Source organism: Stegodyphus dumicola, chromosome 2, assembly GCF_044657685.1.
Source record: "Stegodyphus dumicola isolate Sdum_Otavi_A_Nest chromosome 2, ASM4465768v1".
Lineage (NCBI taxonomy): Eukaryota > Metazoa > Arthropoda > Arachnida > Araneae > Eresidae > Stegodyphus > Stegodyphus dumicola.
This window is the reverse complement of record NC_140769.1, coordinates 265,619,174-265,631,290: the sequence shown is the minus strand read 5'-3', so window position 1 is coordinate 265,631,290 and position 12,117 is coordinate 265,619,174. Positions and strand designations below refer to the sequence as shown.

At 36.0% G+C, this 12,117-nt stretch overlaps 1 long non-coding RNA gene across 4 annotated transcripts in view; it reads left to right on the top strand.

Moving 5' to 3' along the window:
* LOC118181616 (uncharacterized) overlaps positions 1–12,117 on the top strand; it is a 976,960-nt gene that overhangs the window by 80,747 nt on the left and 884,096 nt on the right. For all 4 annotated transcript variants that reach the window (XR_015039873.1, XR_015039874.1, XR_015039860.1 and 1 more), the window contains exon 2: positions 5,657–5,774. This is a non-coding gene — a long non-coding RNA (uncharacterized LOC118181616). The remainder of the gene's footprint in view (positions 1–5,656; positions 5,775–12,117) is intronic.

Sequence of the window (12,117 nt, the reverse complement as noted above, 5' to 3'; positions counted from 1 at the left end):
AGAAACAGATTCCATACAAAGGGACCAAAAAATGCAGACGTACAAGAAGGCACAAACTACAGATAATAAATGCCAAATCCGACTCCTGGCAGGAACACTGTAGTAGAATACCGGAAATTTTTGGGAAAATACAAAAAATCGCCGCAGGTAAGGTCTTTAGACCGACTCAATTGACTGCGAATGTGGCCCCTGACGCACCAAATACAAGAAATATTCTTTCGGTAATACTGAAAACGGTTTTTTCTTCAGATGATCCCGCCAATGACTCAGAAACGCATACATTAATAAGGACGCAATTTCAGGAAAAATTCTGGTCTTCCATAAATGGAGACTATCTCCCACCAACAATAGAGGAGGTAGACCTAATCATAAATGGTTTGGCAAGGAAAAAGGCACCGGGGCCGGATGGCCTAGATAATATAATACTCAAGGCATTGCATAATGAGTTTCCAGAGCTGATCCACTCAGTCTGCAAAGCATGCTGGAAAGTAGGACACTTTCCGAAAGATATGAAGCTGGCAGAGATCGCTCTGTTTCACAAAAAGGGGAAAGATCCCTCGGATCCGACCTCCTACCGCCCGGTAAGTCTCCTTCCCACAATTAGCAAAGTTCTAGAAAAAATCATTCTAATGAGGCTAAATTATTTCCTGAATAAAAAACAGTATGGCTTCCGTGAAGGAATATCTACGGAACAGGCAGTAGCAGATCTCCTGAAAGTGCTGAAAAAGAACAGAGAGGAAGACAATCACTCAATAGTAATATCTATTGACATAAAGGGAGCCTTCGATAATGTCTGGTGGCCTGATGTAACAAAAGAATTAGATTCAATCAACTGCCCAATTCAGATCTTAAAGTTGATAAGGAGCTACCTTGAAGACAGACAAGTCCAAGTAACTACAAACGATGGAATAATCCAGCATAAAATGGAGAAAGGCTGTCCACAGGGTTCCTGTCCAGGGCCAACCCTGTGGAACCTAGTAGCTAATTCAGCGTTCCAAATTTTTGAGATGGAGAGCGAAATACATCTGCAGGCTTTTGCGGATGATTTCCTTCTAGTAACTTCGGGAAGAAAGAATATCGAGAAAATTACACAAAATGCACTAAATAGGTTCTTAGAGTGGGCACAAACACATAAACTTACGATCTCAGCAGAAAAAACTACCATGCTATTTATAGGGCGTAAAAGAGTAATGAAAAGAAATCCTACCATTAGACTCAACGGTAGCTCAATAAAATGCTCTTCAAACATAAAATACCTAGGATTTATCCTCAACAATAATCTCTCTTGGATTCCCCACTTAAAAGAACTCAGGAAAAGATGTATCGCACTCACAAACACAATGTTACGCACAACAGGACTGCAGTGGGGAGCACCACCATGGGTGCTTAAGAGGTGGTACCAAGCAATAACAGAAAGAATTGTTCTCTACGGCGTAACGATCTGGGGAAATACACTCAACGTAAGCATGCGTAGATTACTTCTGTCCATGCAAAGACTGCAACTCTTGCTCATCTGCAAGGGCTACAGAACTACTTCAACGACAGCTCTGCAGGTTCTAGCAGGAATTCCTCCGCTAGACCTGCAAGCGGAAAGGGAGTCGTTAATTGCAAGAGTGTTAAGGCTAGGTGAGGATGGAGTTCTATGGGAACAACACCACTTTGCTGAAGACTTTGAAAAACACAAGCCAGTGACTCAAGGACACCCGGCTGAAACACATCTAAAAAAGTGTATTCTAGGCCACTATGTGACACCAAAAGATAACCACACAGCTATATTTACAGATGGCTCAAAAACCGAGACGGGTACTGGCAGTGCCTTCTGCGTTCTAAAAGGTAATACAGCTGTGTATAAATGGAAAAGAAGACTTGGCAGTAGGAACTCAGTATTCCAAGCTGAGCTGGCAGCACTTAAAGCAGCAATTAATTATGTGAAGAGGAACAGACTTCTCCACATTACTATTTACAGTGATTCTGCCTCTAGCCTTGACGCAATCAAAGGTTACAAAAGTAGAAGCCAGTATGTCCAAGAAATTAGAAAAATCCTCCTCAGTCTTCCACCATCAGAAAGACCATGCCTCACGTGGGTTCCGGCTCACGTGGGCATTAAAGGCAATGAGGAAGCAGACACCCTGGCAAAAGAAGCGGCAAAGGAGGTCTCAAGAACAGAACTTCCAGATAAATTACCTAGGTCTCATCTCAAAAAGATCACTCTAAAACAACTGATAGACAGATGGCAAGCCAGATGGGACACAGCAGATACAGGAAGGAGAACGTATATGTTCTTCCCAAAAACAACGCTAGAGTTAAACTGCAATAGTGGTAGTCAGACACAGTTTTATACAGGTCATGGCCCATTCCTGACCTATCTGCATAGATTCAGCCTGAGTGACACAGAAAGATGTCAATGTGGAGAGGTGGGGGATCCAGACCACTACGTCTTCCACTGCACAAACACGGCACAGTACCATATAAGAAAGCCAAGTCAAGCTTACTGGCCACAATGGGCGGCAAATATGAGAACAAACAAAACAGCAAATAAAAAGCTACAAGCGGTAATCAGCCATTGTCAGAGAAAGTATTCTCTAATACGACGATAAGTGTCCCCAAATAGAAATAATCAAGTGCTTAGCGCTCTGAATCATAAAATGTATAAATCACACTAAATCAATCTGGGCACACACCTCGAACCTCTCAACCCAAGACTAACTTAGATAATTAGGACTATGGCAACAACCTGCCTATATTCTTTATAATGTTTACTTTTGCAATTAATGTACAGGTCTAGGACTCGCAAGACCAGATCGTGCCAGTAAAATCTTCAACAGCAATGAGTTTTTCCTACACTTACTAATCGTGTATTTAAATTACAAGTTTTTGATAAATAGGTTCAAGAAGGGCAAGGTCAACTTATGTTATCACCTCAAGTTTATGAATGATATTATTATTGGTATGGCATTTTTGCTTCTTAATTTTAATAAATATTCAACTTTTTATGCAAATCTTAGGGAAGAAATATCTGTATTTATGTGATCAATTGCATGTTTGAATCTCTTCCCTAGTGATCAGCATTACGTGCTTAATTATGTTTTGTATAAATTATGTGCATGTTCTAAGGTGATAAAACTAACTATGGAATTAATGTAGGTAAGTTTCTCTTTGTAATTATGTATCAGTATTATGTATTCAAGTGTTTGGAATCAGATATCAGTTTTACTGAGTATGGTGCTGTACTTTTCTGTTTATGTTCACTTTAAAGTACTCAAGTCTGTATTTATTCCTTCTCAGCATGTACTATGAAGGTCAGTTCGTACTTGGCTAGGATTTAGACTACATAGCAGTACTTAATGATCAGTTTTATGTATTATGCTTATCAGTTTTATTTTTAATTTTCATGTATTATGTATGCATTTTTAAGTGTTATGTATGCAGGCATTAGGGATCAGCTTTCTGTATTTCTGTACTCAGTATCATGTTAGTTTTTCACTTTAATATTCAGTTTTGTACATATGTATGTATTATCCTGTCTGCAAGTACTACGAAAGAAAATGTAGGTGAATGGTTCAATTTGTAAAACAACTACAGTTTAAGTATGCGCAAAGAACTAAATTATGCAGGAATTTGTTATCTTAGTGATAACAGGTACACAATCTTTTAAATGTTCTTACATAAGAGTAAGGCACATGGAAAGTAAACTGCGTTAAATTATGTTTGGGCGCTAGGATTTTTTTAATCATCTTTTAATCTCTCTCTTTATTATTTTTTTATTTTTTATTTATTTTTTTTTAAAGTTTACTATGTGCAATAATTTAATAGGTTACAACTTTCCTCCATGCAGGACCAACGATTTCACAGAAGCCCCATAAAGATATGACGGTTGTGTCACGATAAGCACCCGCATGTAGACATTTAGCAAGTCCAGAAAATCCACGGCAGTTAATTTTTCAGGCAAAGTCCTTCTATCTTTACTTTATCTAACACAAGTTTCTGTCTATTCTAACAGCGATTCTTAACAGTCTTTTGATTGCTTCTTTGCTTAATTTTAAGTAGTTCCTAACAGGATACTCTTTCCCCGTACAACAACATCCAAGCTTATATGTAGACTATATGAGGCTCTTAGCCGTCTATTCGGCTGCGTTCCCGGAGCAGGATGGACCAGAGAGTAGATGGTTTCTGCCTGGAAGATAACACACTGTGAGGCTAAGGCCAGGTCAGTGGTCTTCCTTGGTGGCGCTCACTCACTTAACGATGTCTGGGGAGGTGAAGAAACAACGACCCAGTCCAAGTGGCGACGGATAATCATTCAGCATATAATTTATGCTCGAGCGCCACTTGTATAATAATATTTATTTAGAAGGAGAAAACCTTAAAAATGGATAGGGTATTAGCCGGGATTTGAACTCCGGACCACTTGATGCTAGCTGAAGGTGCTTCCAATTACACTAACAAGACATGCGCTGAGAAAGAAGATGCTTTACGAACGTTACTGTTTAGAAAAGAATTGGACGTCTTTAATATTTAGGTGTCGATTCTATACGAGAAAAGATAAGCACATATAAGAAATAATAAGCACATATAAAATACGTATAAGAAAAAGTTTATAACAAATATTCAGTTGCTATTTATTATAAATAGACGAATCATAAATTTTCTCGAATTTGAATCCTAAAAGGTGCACGAATCCATCCGGACTATGGAATCTCAAATTTCTCGTATCTTATAGTAATAAAAAGAGAAATATATATATTTTTTATTTAACTTTAGAAGTTTTTAATTAAACCAAAATTTCAAATGCACCTTTATAATGAAAATTGTAATTTAAGATTGCAGATTTTAAAAATGTAAGAAATAAAAGAACGAAATTTCCTAAATGGAGAATTTAATTAAAATTCTTGAATCTTGAGATTCCATGAATATAATTTCACCAAGACGTATTTGAGGAAGAGTTAATTGTTTTTCCTTTTTTTTCAGTTTTTAAATCAAAGCAAGTATGAGGATTCATTTAAAAGTTTACATAGATAAATATTAAACATGGAATGTTAAATTCTGTCAGGAAAACTGCGGCTAATGCAAATTCAAAACTTTATTTATATAATTATAAAATTCTCGAAGTAAATATTCACTTAGTATTGAAGCGAAGCATATAGATTTTAATGGAATTTTTCAGTAATGTTATCAAGGACTTCTTATTATTTAAAGATAGACATATGTATTTATTCAATCTTAGAAAGATTACAAGAAAAATAAATACAAAGATCTGAACACTATGAGCTTCCGGAGCGGGGTAAGAAATTTTTAAAATAAATTTTATTGCAGCGAGATGTATGTGCACATATTGATGTTAATTATAATTTGGTAAAAATTATAAAAAATCTGAAAGGTTTTAGGTTTTAGAGGTCGCCCAAAAGGATTTGTTAAGGTTTTCTACGCTCTCGCTGACCTCGCAAACTGTTCAAATCAAAAACAAAAATCAGCTTTTTCTTTAAGGAAAATAATACAGATGACTTCTTCCATCTTCATAGACGATGCCACAAACTTCTTTCAGAATAAAAAAAAATATGTAATACTTGCTTTGTCTATGAATATTACTTATCTTTGCTAAATATGAATTGTTTAAAGTATTGTGCCAAAACTTTATTTATATAACCTTTATTTTCAGTCTTTCTAGGCGAATTATTTCGATGTGGAGTAGCATATGCTAAAAGCCGAAATTTCCTTTTCATTAATAAAGAAAAGGCTTGGAATTTAAAGAACTTCTGATAGAATGCAACCTATACGTAAGTTTAGTAATAAAATGTTAGTTGCAAAATATCATAAAATGTTTTATAAATGTAGGTAATAAATATTGCAACATAAGTATGTATTACCTACTAGGGGTATTTTCGAAAGATAAAAATTAGCTCAATTTTGTCTCTCTGTTTTCCAACATATGTTTTGAATTGTTGTAAAGGTATATATTAGATGTAGTATAATTGAAAAGCTAGTAAGTACTGTGCAGTAAGACCTATTTGGTCTTAAAAATGTTTTGCGCAATATGTTGCAAAAATTATGAAATAATAAGAAGTAAAATTGTAGTGAGCTCGCCAAAAAGTTACCAGGAGCTGTGGCTCCAAGAAATAGTTTAACACAGTCTTTAAAAAAAAAAAAAAAAAAAAAAAAAAAAAGGCATTGAAAGGGTGAAAAATTAGGCTACACGCGAAATAAAATGTAGAATATAAAACACAGTTAAAATCAATCGTTGGAAGCATGTGAATGGCAAAATATACAATAAAAACCTATCGATGTGATAAGTGAAAAGTTAACACATAAAAAACCGATCGACGGAACAAGTTAAAACAAAATTAAAACATATGAAAAACATAAAATTACAAAAATTATAAAGCGGAAAATGGTAAATTAGCCTAATTCGACCTCCAACCTGGCTTTTCAAGGGAAATTTCAGTTGGACGTCGAACCAAGCTAACACCATTACGCGTTTCGCCGAAACAGACAATATAACGAAGTTTTAATTTCCATTTTATGCTTCTGTTGCAATATAAGAAGTTAAAAACACGAGACTAGAAAACGCACTGATAATTTGATGTTATCAAATGAAACGTGCGAATTCGATTAAATGAATTTCCTTGCTTTGCATTAAAAAGTAAAACATATAGACATGCAGTAAAGGGTGCTTTTATAGCAGTTAAATAACCTTTGCCTTATTTTATAAATAAGAAGTGTTGTAATACTTTATTCGCTTGCAAAAATCAACGTACAATTTAAGTTAATAAATATTAAAAATCTCTCATTGAGAATGAATTTTTAACGTTTCGTGACTAAGACCTGAAACAAGCTATAAAATTCTTTTTTAATCCTTGTACACGTAATTAGAATATTTCAAATTATTTTAATTAATTCTTGGAACGTTACAGAATGCAGTAGAGAAAGTTTTGGCCAAAGTAAAGATCTTGGCTTTGTGCCATAATCTGATTAGCACAAATTCACTTTTATTTTTCAGAATCCAGGATTTCTATCTGCAGGATATTTTACTTCGAGAAATAATAAGAAAGAAATCGACTGATTCTAGATCAGTTTTAATGACCTACTTAAATTTATTCTTACGCTTTTCAAACACAACTGAAAATAGAAATTAAAAATTATTAGCATAGCCAACTAATCCCTATTACAAAATGTGTCTTCGTTTCTCTTATTTCTACAACTCAAGTGACGTCAGTGAATTTGAGTGTTGGAAAGAACATAACCTTGTTTACCTTTATACACTGACTACCAATAAGTATTTGGACACCTGTGATAGAAAAGAAAAACTAACTTTATTCAAAATCAATAGTTGGTAGATCCTCCACGAGAGGTAATTACAGCGTGGACCCTCCGAGGCATACTTTCCACAAGTCTTTGTATGACAGCTAGTCGTATTTTTTCTTCCACTCGGCTTGGAGAAGACATAGAAGTTCCTTCACCGATTTTGCACGGGTAGTGCACCTCTGAATTCGGCGATACAACTCGTCTCAGAGGTTATCGATAGGGTTCAGGTCTGGACTCTGGGCAGGCCAGTCCATTCGATGAACTCCATTGGCACCATACCAAGCCTTGGTTAACGTCGAAACATGACAACTGGCATTGTCGTCCTGAAAGTAACAGCGGTCCAACCCGTAAAACTGCCACAACGTAGGAATCACATTGTCATCCAAAATAGTGCAGTAGGCATCGGAGTTGAGGTTACCATGAATGGGGACCAAGGGTCCCAGCCCATACCAGGAGAAACACCCCGAAACCATAATTCCACCTCCGCCGAACTTGACTGTTGGCACAATGCATTCTGGCAGGAGACGTTCTCCAGGTAGACGCCAGACCCAGACCCTGTCATCCGAACGGTAAAGGGTGAACCTTGATTCGTCACTCCAAAGAACCCGTTTCCACTGATCTACGGTCCAATTTAGATGTGCTTTGCACCACATTAACCGAGCAACGCGGTTGGACTTTTTGATCAAAGGCTTATGGGCAAGCGATAAGCGATAAGCAACGGAAGACGTGGGCACTGTCCCTTTACCAAAAGGTTAATCGGTATAGCACCACGTCCACCTATATCTAGACCTAAAGAGGAATCACAAGACGCCACGCACCGGGCGCCCAAACCCAGAGCCAAATTCAACCCGGGGGCAGTCCAACAGACCAAATGCCCACGAAAGACAATCCCAACAACCGCCCAGGCCCCATATTTATTAAATAAAATAACAAAAGCATGCAGGGCCAAAAAGGGCGAGTTTTGACAATAAGCAAAAATTTTACAAAGGTGTAATACACACAAATATAGAATATACATAAGCTAAAGTACAGTCTGATGTTGGGCAGCCCAATAATGAGAGTAAAATATAGACAGTAGAATTAGACTTAATGACAGTATAACATAAAAATAGAGAACATAGTGAAATAATGAATGTAAATGATTACAGCAATACACAGAGGATATACCAAAAGAAATAAAAATAAAAGAATACAATGTAACAGAATGCAATAGCGGTACAATACAATTGATCACGTGGTATTGTGGGAAAAACATGCAATAAGGCTAATTATACGATTATGAGAAATAAAAATAACATATTTAGCCTGCATAAAAGTTAACGAATATAAGATACCATACAATACAAAACAATACCATAATACGATACGATACAGTAGATACTATACAATACTATACAATAAAAATATAAAATACATTCAGTGTTGGTAACACAAATATACATTTAAAATTGTCATGACACTTGTGATCCTTATGCAGCAAATAAATTGATGCAGACAGTTAAATGTGTTATTATACATTTGCAAAGGATGAAATATAGACTTAAGTATGCCACAAATTATGAACATATATTATACCGTGAAAAACACAAAATACATTCAATGTTTGTATAAATACAATGGATATATTTAAAACAATGGATAATGGTTGGATATATTATACAATGAAAATCTCTAGCGACCCCAATACATTCAGTGTTATTATTACACAGAGAATTAAATAGCATCATGATATCACATGGGCAATTGATGAAAAGAAGACAGTAACAGTATAATGTATAGCCAAATATGCAAGTATATGGTATACCGATGTTTAACAGCAACTGGCAAACAATGTACCATTAATACGCCCAACTAGATATGCCAAGATATTGTATACTATTATACAGTGAAAAACGCAAAATACGTTCAATGTAGATATTATCATATGCATTATGAGGGAATACAGACAGTTATATGTTTGATAATACATGGGCAAAAGATAAAAATAAAGACAATAACATTATTATTCATAGGTAAATATGCATATTTAATATATTCAGATATTTAACAGCACCTGGTAAAAAATGTACCATAAGTACATTGATAGCTGCTATGGACAGCAAAGAGATTATTAGGATGGGACATATGCAACAGATAAATATGCGAATTCAATATATTCAGATATTTAACAGCACCTGGTAATAAATGTACCATAAGTACATTGATAGCTGCTATGGACAACAAAGAGACTATTAGGACAATACATATGCAACAGATAAATATGCAAATTCAATATATACAGATATTTAACAGCACTTGATAATAAATGTGCATATGCAAAAGATAACATTATTATTCATCGGTAAATAGGCAAATGCAAGATATACAGATACTAAATAGCACCTGGTATTAAATGTACCATAGGTACAAGGGCAGCTGTTATAGACAATATTACCTGGTTGCACTTAGAAAAAGATGCTGAGAGAGAATATACAAATATTTGACTGCTGCTATACACAGCGACTTATAACAGATGGATTACAATAGATTACAATGGTTACAAACACTTCAGAGCATAAAAGTAGATGGGTTATAATATATACAAGCAGTTGAAGAAGTTGAATCATATGTCGATATTATAAGGCACAAAGATCAAGTCCCAGATTCATCAGTTTGTCAATTAAACGGACTATCTTTTTGACTTGATGCCGTTGCTTAATCAAAAAACGACTAAAGGCAGTCCTATCCGTTGGTGGAAAAGGAATATAGAATTCAGTAGTAAGTGGACAATCGATTAGATAGTGTTCTGGATTGCCCAGTTGTCCACAACTACAGAGTGCTGAGGAAGAGAGTCCATGTCTCTCGAAATATAAGGGAAAAGGCCCGTGGCCCGTAATGTAGAAGATCAGCTGTGGTGGCATGATTAATCGGTCTAAATCTACTTTAGGGACATGGGCAAATGCTCGGCGACCAGTTTCCTCAGAACTCCATGCATTTTGCCACAAGGAGATGGCTGTGAGAAGTAAGTGACGCTTTAGATTAGATACTGGGCGTGAGACCGTCAAGGTCTGTGTTATCTCGTGATTCTGTGCTGCTTCTTTAGCAAGCCTATCGACAGTTTCATTACCGTAGTTCCCCACATGAGCTTTTGTCCATTCTAAACAAATGTGTAGATTTTTATGTCGAGACAAGCTAGTTTGAATGTCCACAATAATGGGGGATGAATGCAGAGGATTTAAAATGGCATACAATGTGGAGAGACTATCGGTAAGAACATAGGAATGTGAATATCGATGATTAATGATTGTTTGTATGGCTTGTCGAATAGCAATAGCCTCACTCTGGAAGACGCTGTTAAAAGATGACAGATGACATTTCCACTGGTGAACAGTTGTCTGATCTTGCAGTATGGCTATATATGCACAGCCAACCTGATCTTCCAATTTAGAGCCATCAGTATAAAAGACCAGATCAGCATGAGAAACTTGATGACTCGGTTTGAGATTAACTTTAACTCCCGTACCATAGAGGGAGGGGTGTTGATCTTCTCTGTTTATTGCTGCTTCGTAATCATGGGAGGAGAAAGAGTGATCTCCAAACTGAACTGAACAGCCAAGTTGTCTAATCAACTGATAAGCTGCGTCCTTTTTAACCGCAATAGGTAAAGGCAAGACTCCAGCTGCAACTGCGAGGGCTTATGGGCAGCAGCACGACCATGAAAACCAAGCAGATGTGCTTCCTGATAACATTCATTTAAACAATACTCCCGGATGCCTGTTGAAACTACTCGCGGATGAGGGCCATCGGTTGGGTGCGGTTCTTTTGAATTTCTCTGGACAGCACTCGTCGGTCTCTATCTTCCAGTTTCGTTGGTCTGCCGACTCGAGGCACATTCCGACAATCACCGCTCACCTTCCACTTCTCAATCACATAGGCCACTGTCGATTTTGGGTACTTCAGATCGCTAGATATGTCCCTTAAAGATCGGCCACATTTGTGATACCCGATAATTATACCTTTCTCGAAATCAGAGAACTACGAACTGCGAGGCATCTTGCATGCGACTAAAGCCGATGCTGTTTCCTACACGATATATACTCGCCGAATCCATGGCGTACCTTAGGACCGCAGATATCGTCATTTTCATAGGTGTCCAAATACTTATTGGTAGTCAGTGTATTATATAATCATCATACATGCTAAATTACTAAGTAGTTTTTCCTAATTACTACAAGAGATGCCAACCCAGACTAAAATTTTAATACATGGTAAATAATAGTAAAATAATTTGCTTCTGATAAAGAGGGACCAGGACGGTTTGTATTTCGAAATGAGCAACAAGTAAAAATTATATTTTCCGAAGCTCTAAAATTTGCTCAGGTACTTCGGAGACTTGTTAAAGCATCCTGTCAGCTTAGGTAAACGCGCAAGAAGATAAATGATGCCGTAAATATCCGCGCATATTTGTTTTTATTTGTTTGCGTATTGTAGTGTAAATGTTTTAATAATTTTTCTGTTACATTATACATATTTTAAATATTGTTATTATTAAAAAATAAATACAAATTCATTAAAGACTGCATCTTATTTGAAATTACGAGGTAGTATTCTAAAATATAATGACAGATATGACCGGAAAAAAAATTTAATTTTCCTCAATAGCATTAAGTTTCACAACAAATTTTTTAAAAAGCTTTCAAAACTTTATCTGTTTAAATGAAGCATAAAATTATTAGTGCTTTCTAAAAGGGCAAAAATTAAAGACCACAAAGCAAGAGGAAGAATCTTATCAGAAGACTTCTAGTAAAGAAAAAAACTTAGGTTTTATACGAACTTTTA